Genomic DNA, 12,977 nt, shown 5'->3' on the forward strand with positions numbered 1-12,977 from the left:
TCAGGGCTTCAAATGACCTCGAGTGACCCCAAATGACCTCAGGTGACCCTGGTCAGTGCCTCAGATGGCTTGAAGTGACCCCAGACTGGGACTCAGGTGACATCAAGGGACCCCAAATGACCTCAAGTAACCCGGGTCAGCACCTCAGATGGCCTCAAGTGACCCCAAATGACCTCAAGTGACCCTGGTCAGTGCCTCAGATGACTTCAAGTGATCCCAGTCAGGTCCTCAGGTAACCTCAAGCGACCCCAAATGACCTCAAGGGACCCCAGTCAGGGCTTCAGAGGACCTCAAGTGACCCTAAAAGACCTCAAGGGACTCTGGTCAGGGCCTCAGATATCCTCAAATGTCCCTAAATTACCTTAAGTGACCATGGACCGGGCCTCTGGTGACCTCAAGCGACACTGGTTAGGGTCTCAGGTGACCTCAAGTGACTCCAGATGACCTCATGTGACCCGGGTCAGAGCCTCAGGCAATTTCGAGTGATTCCAAATTACCTCAAATGACCCTGATCGGTGCCTCAGATGACCTCAAGATACCCCAGTCAGGGCCTCAGGCGACATTGAGCGATCCCAAATGGCCTCAACTGACCTCAGTCAGGGCCTCAGATGACCTCAAGTGACCCCGGTCAGGGCTGCAGATGACCTCAAGTGACTCCAACTGACCTCAAGTGGCCCTGGTCTGGGCCACAGATGACATCAAGTGCCCCCAAATGACTTGAAGTTACCCCAGTCAGGGCCTCACGTGACCTCAAGTGACCCCACTCAGGGCCTCAGGTGACCTCAAGTAACCCTAGAAGACCTCACGTGACCCTGGTCAGGGCCTCAGATGTCCTCAAATGTCCCCAAATAACTATAAGTGACCATGGACAGGGCCTCTGGTGATCTCAAGCGACACCGGTTAGGGTCTCAGGTGACCTCAAGTGACCCCAGATGACCTCAAGTGACCCAGGTCATGTCCTCAGGTGATTTCGACTGACCCCAAATGACCTCAAGTACCCTGGGCAGGGCCTCAGAGGACCTCAAGTGACCCCAGGACAGGGCCTCAGGTGACCTCAAGTGACCCCTGTCAGGGCCTAAGGTGACATCAAGTGACCTGACATGAACTCAAGTGACCGCAGTCAGGGCCTCAGGAGAACTCCAGTGACCCCAAATGACCTCGAATGACCCCGGTCACAGGGTCAGGTGACCTCCAGTGACCCCAAATGACCTCAAGTGATCTTGGTCAGAGCCTCAGATGACTTCAAGTGACCACAGTCAGGGCCTCAGGTAACTTCAAGTGACCATAAATGAACCCAAGTGACCCCAAATTACCTCAAGTGACCACGGTCAGCACCTCAGATGACTTCAAGTCACCACAGTCAGGGCGTCAGGAGACATAAAGTGACGCCAAATTACCTCAAGTGACCCCAGTCAGGGACTCAGATGACCTTAAGTGACCCTAAAAGACCTCAAGTGACCCCAGGCAGGGCCTCAGCTGTCCTCCAGAGTCCCAAAATGACCTTAAGTGACTATGGGCAGGACCTCTGGTGACCTCAACCAACCCCGGTCAGGGTCTCAAATGACCTCGAGTGACTCCGGTCTGGGCGTCAGGTGGCCTCAAGTGACCTCGGTCAGTGCCTCAGATGACTTCAAGTGATCCCAGTCAGGGACTCAGGTGACACCAAGTGACACCAAATGACCTCAAGTGGCCCAAAATGACCTCAAGTGACCCTAGGACAGGGCCTCAGAGGACCTCAAGTGGCTCCAAGTGACCTCAAGTGCCCCCTGTAAGTGACGCAGATGACCACAAGTGACCCCAAATGACCTCAAGTGACCTCGGTCAGCGACGCAGAAGACCTCAAGTGACCCCAAGTGACCTCAAGTGATCACAGGACAGGGCCTCAGGTGACCTCAAGTGACCGCAGTCAGGGCCTCAGGTGACATCAAGTGACCCCAGATGACCCCGAATGACCCTGGTCACGGTGTCAGGTGACCTCCATGAACCCAAATGACCTTGAGTGATATCGGTCAGTGCCTAAGATGACTTCAAGTGATCCTGGTCGGGGCTTTAGGTGACCTCAAGTAACCCCAAATGACCTCAAATCTCACACGTCAGGGTCTCAGATGATCTGAAATGACCCCGATCAGTACCTCTCTAGTTGCCTACATCTTAGCGAAAAGCTTTCCCACTCCATTTCCCAAGGAGAACGTCCACCAGCACTGCTCACTTGCCCCGAACTTGCCAAGAAATTGGATTTGCTGCACATTCCAAGGACACCGCACTTTCCGGGGCAAGCTGCAAACTGCTGGCAGATGGCCGTGCTCTCTGCCCTCTCCTATCCAGCTCTTGGTAGTAGCGGGCACGTTGCAGCCTGGCGAAGGCAAGAAACCTGGAGAGCTGTCACAGAGCAGAAGGGCAGCTGAGATGCTGAAAAGCAGCAAAGGTGAACAGCCTGCCTCAGCTTGAGTAGTGTGCAATTGACTGAAGGCGAAAAACGCAGCAGCAGAGCAGCGGGCTTCTGTGCGCACTGAAGGCAATTGCAAGAATCCAGCAGCTGCTCCTTGCCAAGCACAGGCAGCTGCCTGTGTTCTTGCTTCTTGACCAACTCACAGTTGCCCTTCTTTTCAGCAGCTGCCACCGTGTTCTCTGCCTCTCGGAGCCTCTGGAGAGCAGCAGGACTTTCCAAGGAGGGATGCATGACGACTATGTCAAAACCCAGGAAAGTTGTCCTGGAACACCTCCCATTGGCATGCCAAGAGTGAATTCAAGAGGCAGGAGAGCGGCAGCCACCGTCCTGCAGCAGTCTGCGAGCTTCACACACAAGCCGGCTTCTTCGCAGCTTCGTTCTTCGCCTCTTGCAAGCTACCGCGATCTCCGGCTGCCGGAGGCCAAGAAGCGGCTACTTCGCGCACAGATCACTGGCGCGGCAGCGGTACGCTCCGGAGCGCCGCTTTTGCCGAAAGACGCCGGGAAGCGGCACTTGCTTTCGGCCAGCTCCGGAGCTGCGTATTCTGCCTCTCTAGTCGCCTACATCTTAGCGAAAAGCTTTTCCGCTCCAGTTCTCAAGGAGAAAGTCTACCAGCACTGCTCACTTAGCCCGACCTTGCCAAGAAATGGGATTTGCTGCACATTCCAAGGACACTGCATTTTCTTAGGCAAGCCGCAAACTGCTGACAGATGGCCGTGCTCTCTGCCCTCTCCTATCCAGCTCTTGGTAGTAGCGGGCACGTTGCAGCCTGGCGAAGGCAAGAAAACTGGAGAGCTGTCACAGAGCAGAAGGGCAGCTGAGATGCTGAAAAGCAGCAAAGCTGAACAGCCTGCCTCAGCTTCAGCAGTGTGCAATTGACTGAAGGCGAAAAACCAAGCAGCAGAGCAGCGGGCTTCTGAGCGCACTGAAGGCAATTGCAAGAATCCAGCAGCTGCTCCTTGCCAAGCACAGGCATCTGCCTATGTTCTTGCTTCTTGACCAACTCACGGTTGCCCTTCTTTTCAGCAGCTGCCACCGTGTTCTCTGCATCTCGGAGCCTCTGGAGAGCAACAAGAATTTCCAAGGAGGGATGCATGACGACTATGTCAAAACCCAGGAAAGTTGTCCTGGAACACCTCCCATTGGCATGCCAAGAGTGAATTCAAGAGGCAGGAGAGCGGCAGCCACCGTCCTGCAGCTGTCTGCGAGCTTCACACACAAGCCGGTTTCTTCGCGGCTTCGTTCTTCGCCTCTTGCAAGCTACCGCGATCTCCGGCTGCCGGAGGCGAAGAGCGGCTACTTCACGCCCAGATGACTGGAGCGGCAGCGGTACGCTCCGGAGCGGCGCTTTTGCCGAAAGACGCCGGGAAGCGGCACTTGCTTTCGGCCAGCTGCGGAGCTGCGTATTCTTCCTCTCTAGTCACCTCCATCTTAGCGAAAAGCTTTTCCGCTCCACTTCTCAAGGAGAAAGTGTACCTGCACTGCTCACTTAGCCCGACCTTGCCAAGAAATGTCATTTGCTGCACATTGCAAGGACACTGCATTTTCCTGGGCAAGCTGCAACCTGCTGACAGATGGCCGTGCTCTCTGCCCACTCCTGCCCAGCTCTGGGTAGTAGCGGGCACGTTGCAGCCTGGCGAAGGCAAGAAACCTGGAGAGCTGTCACAGAGCAGAAGGGCAACTGAGATGTTGAAAAGCAGCAAAGCTGAACAGCCTGCCTCAGCTTCAGTAGTGTGCAATTGACTGAAGGCGAAAAACGCAGCAGCAGAGCAGCGGGCTTCTGTGCGCACTGAAGGCAATTGCAAGAATCCAGCAGCTGCTCCTTGCGGTAAGAGCCTGTCTGAAGACCCTCATTTTCCATTCTGCCTTCCGATTGCCACAAGAAAGGATCCCTTCCCCCACTGCAGTTCCGGCTTAGAACAGGACACAGCACAGCTGGAACCACTGAACCGTCATGCTGGCTGTTCCCAACAAGGCCTGGTAAGAACTTGGCAAAGAGTTGGCAAGGACTTGGCAAAGACCTGACATGGAGCCAGCACGGGACCGCCTGATGTGCGGCCTGCTTCTCTTCTAATCTCCGTTCTTAAGCCGAATGAACTTTTGGGGTGACTCCCGTGGTCCTTCATTGAAGACCCTTCATCTGCCTCGTTACCATGTGACAAAGAAAGAATGAGAACCCTCCTCCCAAGGGCTGAGACTGAGACCCCTACTGCGGGGAGGAGGGGAAATTGGTGGTCTGACCACTAATGACATGACCTGTTTCCCTTCAGTAATTTTAATGGACTTATTCTTCATTGGATTCGTCTTGCTTTGGTGGTTTCTGTGGACTCACCTGTTCCCGCGTGGCGATTACAATGGACTTTCATTGTTACACTTGTTCCCCCCTCTTTCCTCTGTGGACTAGAACTGGAGCCCCGAGTCGACCAGAACTTCGGAGACTCCCCCGACACGACAGACGGATCCCCATCGTCCGGAGCACTGAGGATCTCGCCTGTGTTGGTAGCTATTCCCATAGCCCTCTCCTCTCTCTCTATCCTTCTATCTCCTTTCTAATCGCCCACTATCGCATTTACTCTTTTGGCCCCTAATAAAGGTGCATTTCTTCTGATTAACTGACAGTCCCTTGTTGTTTGCCTTTGTTGCACTTTTGGGATCGGTGAAAAGAACCATCACGACACCCCGCAAGAAGCGGATCGTGACATTAAAATTGGCGTCACGGACAGGATTTCTGTCTAGACAGAAGGGTTGCAGCTGAAAAGGCACCCACACTGTCTTTGGCAATTCATAAAGGATCCCTTAGTGCAAAAGGCGGGACACTGTTGTTTTGTTGTTGTGTGTATCTGGTCTGGGAAGGAAGGGACAACTTGAAGCAACTAAGCAGAGCCTCCCAGGCAGATTATTGTCCTTTCACCCAGCCAGGGAAGCGAAGGGCGACACAGTGAGGGCTGTGTAGTTTTGTGGAACTTAAGTTTGTAGCTCCCTGTCGTGGTCCCTTCACAAAATGAGTGACAATCTTAGCCTTGAAATGAAAGCTGAATTTTATGCACTACTAGCCAAACACAATGCCAAACCTTCTACGGAAGGAGAAAAATGGGCACAGAGTAATTGGTTGAACTTAGAAAATGTTATTGATAGAGTGTGTTCATTACAACATGAAACAAAATTCAAATTGGGCAAAAAGAAAATGATCTTATGCTCAGATTTGGGAGCTTGTCTTACGGCAGCTATAGAAAATGGCTTCGAGCGAAGAAGTGAGGAACATGCTATAATAGACTCCCTTCAAAATCTAGTTGAAATTTTGCAAAAACAGTTCTATGAAGCAAAAAATGTGATCTATGCATTGCGAGCTGCCTTAACAGAGGAACATGTTAACAAATCACATCGTGCTGATTCCTCTACAGAGCCTGAGGAGAGGGAAACTCCTCACATTAAACGAATCTATCCTCATCAAGAACTTGAAGCAGCAAGTAATTGTGGGGAACATTGCTGCCATCACTTGAGACCCTTGATTAAAACTATCTCAGTGTATAACTATCTCAGTGATGATGATCTCCAACCTCACATCACAACCAAACACATACCACCACAAGTAAACACTGCCACCGAGCTAGCTAAGCTTAAAAGGGAATACGGACACCCTCCACATGAATCAGAAACAGAATATGTTTTCCGGGTGTCCCTCACTGGTGGTGATCAAATCCAATTAACTGAACAGGAAGCCAGTGGGTACTGGGGACATGGTGTCTTCTTAACAACAGGAGAGAAAGGTGACACATGGTCCCTGACACAGCGTGCAGCTTTTTGGGCCGGGGGAACAAGCCCCTTGGAAAGGGGAGATCCCATAGCTAGAATTAGTACCCCCGACCAGCTCTTGGAAAATGTGCACAAAGCTGCTTGCCTGCAAATGACTCACAAAAAGAAATGAATTCCTGGCTTTGAATCCCTGATGCAATTACCTGTGAAGCCCGAAATAATGACCCCTTGAATTTGTGGGCTTCCAGAATCACTCAAACCTACAGCAATTCTCCTTCCAAAAACGATAGCAGCTGCATCTCCTGTAGAAAGACCAGATAGATTTCCTAGTAACCAGAACGACCCATTTGTTCCCCTTTATGACTTGTTGAGGAAAGGGGTGAAATGGGATTGGAGTCTTTCTCAGGAGTCAGCATTGCAATTGCTGATTTTTGAAGCAACAGCTCATCAAGCACTGGGCCCTATCCATCCTACAGATCCTTTCCAGGTGGAATGGGCATTTGCCTCCTCAGGGCTGTCAGTACACATATGGCAGCGGGGTCCTGAGGCTCCGACAAGACCTGTTGGTTTTGATTCCCGTGGTTCCAAAGATGCTGAGAAAAGATACACTACCTGGGAAAAAGGATTGTTGATGGTTAGCTTAGCTTTCCTAGAAGTAGAAAAAATTGCACGAAAACAACCAATTGTATTGAGAGGCCCCTTCAAGGTTATCAAGACAGTCACTAGTGGGACCCCCCCTCCTGACGGGGTGGCCGAGAGGGCCTCAGTTAGAAAATGGTATGCTCAGGTTGAACATTACTGCAACTTTTTCTCAAGGACAGAAGGAACTTTAGCAGTCCAAGAAACGGAGAGCTTGGACAAACTTGCCTCTGTAATCAAAGTAAGCCCTCCTTTCTGCCCCGAACAATCAGCAAACTCTTGGTTTACTGATGCTTCTGCTAAAGGGGAAGGAAAAGTATGGAGATATAGGGCAGAAGCCCTCCACTTTTCCTCTGGTGAGCAAATGATTACAGAGGGAGAAGGTAGTGTACACGTTGGGGAGCTGATAGCTGTCTGGAGTGTTTTTCAACGAGAAGCACAGAATTCCTCTTTGGTCTGCATCTACACTGACTCCTATGCTCTGTACCAAATGATCCTAATAATCCAGCTCATGACCCTGGCCAACCTGTTCTGGTGGACCTCTCTTACTATAGGACTAGTAGCACTTGTGCTAAAACCCCCTCTGAAGAAATATGCATGGGAAGCCTCTGGTGCTCTAGGCAAAGAGCATTGGACAAATAGATGCTGGATAATTCCATCATTCTAACTTTTCTGCCTCTCGGCAGCAGAATTCTGTTGTGTTTACTTTTTCAGAAGAACTCCGAGGGACATGAAGACCACCTAATCCATGATCAAACTGGTAATATTTTTCTGCATCCTACCACAACCCCATGGCCAGAAAGCAGCTGAGTGGCCGTGGTCTGAACTAATTGTGGTAGCATGCAGAAAAAGTGAAAGGATCTCTTTCAGGACAAAAAGGTTGTTACACACCCAAGCATACAGGATTGTTGGCGCAATTTCACATGAACACAAACTGTAGAAGTAGTTTGGTTTTGATCCAAAAATACTGAAGCACTTTTTTTGTTTGTTTGTTTGTTTTGTTTTTGTTTTTGTTTTTGTTTTTTAAGTTTAAAGTATTGATTCAAATACTGGAGTAGGACTTGATGTTAATGTTGTGACACCTACCACCCAACCACTGGTTACACTTAGCCCGAAAATTTTTGAAATTGGACCATATAGAATCAGGAAAACTGGCCAACAACAGATATTGTTTAATCTGTTATGGTCTCTTAAACAAGTCAAATTGCTGATGCAAAACAATATCTGAGAAATACAACCAGCTTGTTCACCCTTTTTGCAGACCTCTTTTCAGGCTTGGACAACCTGGCTGCGACAGTGGAAGCCTCCTAAAAACCGGCTGCCAAGAGACATAACTGGTCTTGTGGGAACAGGATTGGGAATCCTAAATAGTATTGATTCAGAAGTATAAATGAATAAATTGGCTTCCACGACTAAAGATTTAAGCAAAATACAACAACCACTGCAATCGTCCTTATCAGCCTTGGGAACACATCAGTGGTTGCTATCAAACATTCTAGCAAATTGGGAAAAGGTAAATAGGAAAGACCACAAATTGATAATTGATGGACTTAATGCCACGCAAAGCAATGTTTCCTTAGCTCTTAGCTGCATCCAGGCTCAATTATGGATGCAGTCAGTTGCTGCCGCAATTCGAAGAGAAAGTGAAGAAGGCACTTTTCCGACTGAAATTAGGAAAATAGTCTGGGACAGTGCCACTGACTTTGAAAGAGTTTTCCAATCCTGGTGGAATTTAGTGAATTTTACCTATGACCCCAGCATTTGTGCCGACCATAAGTAATGCCTCAGTGCATTTGATATTCCCTAGCATCGCATTAGGATTAAATCATGATGGACCCACTTTCTATCCTTCTGAACACAGAGAATGGGCCCGTCAAATTGATGACAAATGGCAAACTGTCAATTTAGAGTCCTGTACCATCTGAGAACAACTAGGGTTTATCTGTGAAGGTAATGCAATTGTAGCTCAAGATATTTGTCTGGACACAGAACAAAATAGCTGTCATTTTGATAGTCATCTTAACGAGACTTCTGAAACAGTCCTTGTATCTACAGGCAATGGGTGTGCCTGCTTCAGAACCGCTTGTGATACTGTGTTTATACAAAGTACAGTAGTAGCTAGTAAAAATCATTCAAATTTTTGTGCTTGCAGCTTTACTAAAATTGCAGGATGTGATTTTTCTTTTGTAGCTCCAGTTACTTCACATGAACTTTTAGAATCCAATCTCACGATGATTCACAAGCTATCGCCTACTCCCATTGGGATGAACCTTACTCTGGTAAAGCAATTATTACTTCATCAAGATCTGATAGAGATCCTAGGAAAAATCAAGGAGAATGGACAGAAAACTCTGGTAACTGTTCATCATCATGTGCAAGAAATACATCGTGTTGTAGAAAGGGTGAAAAGTGATGCCGAGCACAGGTGGTGGGATACCCTTTTCGGGTGGTCGCTTACCGCCACCGGTGTCCTGAAGAAATTGTGTCATCCCATTGTTGTTCTTTGGATTTTAGTTATGATTGGTTTTGTTTGATCAGTAATCTTGCTCATTGTGAATTGGAGAATGATGAAACGACTAACAAAATTGACATCTCTAATTAATGCACACCACTTGGCCGACATTCTTTACACTATAGATGTTCCCAGGACTGTAGACACAAGAAGATGAAAAGGTTAGAAGATATGTTTTACATAATTTTCTCTTATGATTTGTTCTAATCACGGTTTTAAATTATTTTTTGTTTCTTGATGATAAAATTGTATTGAGTAATATCGATTATTGTTTAATATAGATTATACTGGTTAATTATTTGATCAATCTATTGTTTAATTGATTCATATTGATTATGATCTCAATAATTTATTGTTTAACTAGTATTGATTTAATTAATACTGATTGTATTTTGCTTATGGATTAATTATAATTTGTTTACTGATATGTTGTGATTGTTTTCGTTTTCCTGTTTCTTCTTTCCCTTTTCCTCTTCTCTTTTCCCTGGGACGTGCTGCCAACACTTGACGAGTCCTGAAGACTCCACGACGACACCATGGAACCCTGCTGATGAAGATCTTTCGAGGGCAATCGTCAGTCACGGGGTGGTGTAAGAGCCCGTCTGAAGCCCCTCATTTTCCATTCTGCCTTCCGATTGCCACAAGAAAGAATCCCTTCCCCCACTGCAGTTCCGGCTTAGAACAGGACACAGCACAGCTGGAACCACTGAACCGTCATGCTGGCTGTTCCCAACAAGGCCTGGTAAGAACTTGGCAAGGACTTGACAAAGACCTGACATGGAGCCAGCACGGGACAGCCTGATGCGCGGCCTGCTTCTCTTCTAATCTCCGTTCTTAAGCCGAATGAACTTTTGGGGTGACTCCCGTGGTCCTTCATTGAAGACCCTTCATCTGCCTCGTTACCACTGTGACAAAGAAAGAATGAGAACCCTCCTCCCAAGGGCTGAGACTGAGACCCCTACTGCGGGGAGGAGGGGAAATTGGTGGTCTGACCACTAATGACATGACCTGTTTCCCTTCAGTAATTTTAATGGACTTATTCTTCATTGGATTCGTCTTGCTTTGGTGGTTTCTGTGGACTCACCTGTTCCCGCGTGGCGATTACAATGGACTTTCATTGTTACACTTGTTCCCCCCTCTTTCCTCTGTGGACTAGAACTGGAGCCCCGAGTCGACCAGAACTTCGGAGACTCCCCCGACACGACAGACGGATCCCCATCGTCCGGACCACTGAGGATCTCGCCTGTGTTGGTAGCTATTCCCATAGCCCTCTCCTCTCTCTCTGTCCTTCTATCTCCTTTCTAATCGCCCACTATCGCATTTACTCTTTTGGCCCCTAATAAAGGTGCATTTCTTCTGATTAACTGACAGTCCCTTGTTGTTTGCCTTTGTTGCACTTTTGGGATCGGTGAAAAGAACCATCACGACACCCCGCAAGAAGCGGATCGTGACATTAAAATTGGCGTCACGGACAGGATTTCTGTCTAGACAGAAGGGTTGCAGCTGAAAAGGCACCCACACTGTCTTTGGCAATTCATAAAGGATCCCTTAGTGCAAAAGGCGGGACACTGTTGTTTTGTTGTTGTGTGTATCTGGTCTGGGAAGGAAGGGACAACTTGAAGCAACTAAGCAGAGCCTCCCAGGCAGATTATTGTCCTTTCACCCAGCCAGGGAAGCGAAGGGCGACACAGTGAGGGCTGTGTAGTTTTGTGGAACTTAAGTTTGTAGCTCCCTGTCGTGGTCCCTTCACAAAATGAGTGACAATCTTAGCCTTGAAATGAAAGCTGAATTTTATGCACTACTAGCCAAACACAATGCCAAACCTTCTACGGAAGGAGAAAAATGGGCACAGAGTAATTGGTTGAACTTAGAAAATGTTATTGATAGAGTGTGTTCATTACAACATGAAACAAAATTCAAATTGGGCAAAAAGAAAATGATCTTATGCTCAGTTTTGGGAGCTTGTCTTACGGCAGCTATAGAAAATGGCTTCGAGCGAAGAAGTGAGGAACATGCTATAATAGACTCCCTTCAAAATCTAGTTGAAATTTTGCAAAAACAGTTCTATGAAGCAAAAAATGTGATCTATGCATTGCGAGCTGCCTTAACAGAGGAACATGTTAACAAATCACATCGTGCTGATTCCTCTACAGAGCCTGAGGAGAGGGAAACTCCTCACATTAAACGAATCTATCCTCATCAAGAACTTGAAGCAGCAAGTAATTGTGGGGAACATTGCTGCCATCACTTGAGACCCTTGATTAAAACTATCTCAGTGTATAACTATCTCAGTGATGATGATCTCCAACCTCACATCACAACCAAACACATACCACCACAAGTAAACACTGCCACCGAGCTAGCTAAGCTTAAAAGGGAATACGGACACCCTCCACATGAATCAGAAACAGAATATGTTTTCCGGGTGTCCCTCACTGGTGGTGATCAAATCCAATTAACTGAACAGGAAGCCAGTGGGTACTGGGGACATGGTGTCTTCTTAACAACAGGAGAGAAAGGTGACACATGGTCCCTGACACAGCGTGCAGCTTTTTGGGCCGGGGGAACAAGCCCCTTGGAAAGGGGAGATCCCATAGCTAGAATTAGTACCCCCGACCAGCTCTTGGAAAATGTGCACAAAGCTGCTTGCCTGCAAATGACTCACAAAAAGAAATGAATTCCTGGCTTTGAATCCCTGATGCAATTACCTGTGAAGCCCGAAATAATGACCCCTTGAATTTGTGGGCTTCCAGAATCACTCAAACCTACAGCAATTCTCCTTCCAAAAACGATAGCAGCTGCATCTCCTGTAGAAAGACCAGATAGATTTCCTAGTAACCAGAACGACCCATTTGTTCCCCTTTATGACTTGTTGAGGAAAGGGGTGAAATGGGATTGGAGTCTTTCTCAGGAGTCAGCATTGCAATTGCTGATTTTTGAAGCAACAGCTCATCAAGCACTGGGCCCTATCCATCCTACAGATCCTTTCCAGGTGGAATGGGCATTTGCCTCCTCAGGGCTGTCAGTACACATATGGCAGCGGGGTCCTGAGGCTCCGACAAGACCTGTTGGTTTTGATTCCCGTGGTTCCAAAGATGCTGAGAAAAGATACACTACCTGGGAAAAAGGATTGTTGATGGTTAGCTTAGCTTTCCTAGAAGTAGAAAAAATTGCACGAAAACAACCAATTGTATTGAGAGGCCCCTTCAAGGTTATCAAGACAGTCACTAGTGGGACCCCCCCTCCTGACGGGGTGGCCGAGAGGGCCTCAGTTAGAAAATGGTATGCTCAGGTTGAACATTACTGCAACTTTTTCTCAAGGACAGAAGGAACTTTAGCAGTCCAAGAAACGGAGAGCTTGGACAAACTTGCCTCTGTAATCAAAGTAAGCCCTCCTTTCTGCCCCGAACAATCAGCAAACTCTTGGTTTACTGATGCTTCTGCTAAAGGGGAAGGAAAAGTATGGAGATATAGGGCAGAAGCCCTCCACTTTTCCTCTGGTGAGCAAATGATTACAGAGGGAGAAGGTAGTGTACACGTTGGGGAGCTGATAGCTGTCTGGAGTGTTTTTCAACGAGAAGCACAGAATTCCTCTTTGGTCTGCATCTACACTGACTCCTATGC

Source organism: Vidua macroura, chromosome 9 (assembly GCF_024509145.1).
Source record: "Vidua macroura isolate BioBank_ID:100142 chromosome 9, ASM2450914v1, whole genome shotgun sequence".
NCBI lineage: Eukaryota > Metazoa > Chordata > Aves > Passeriformes > Viduidae > Vidua > Vidua macroura.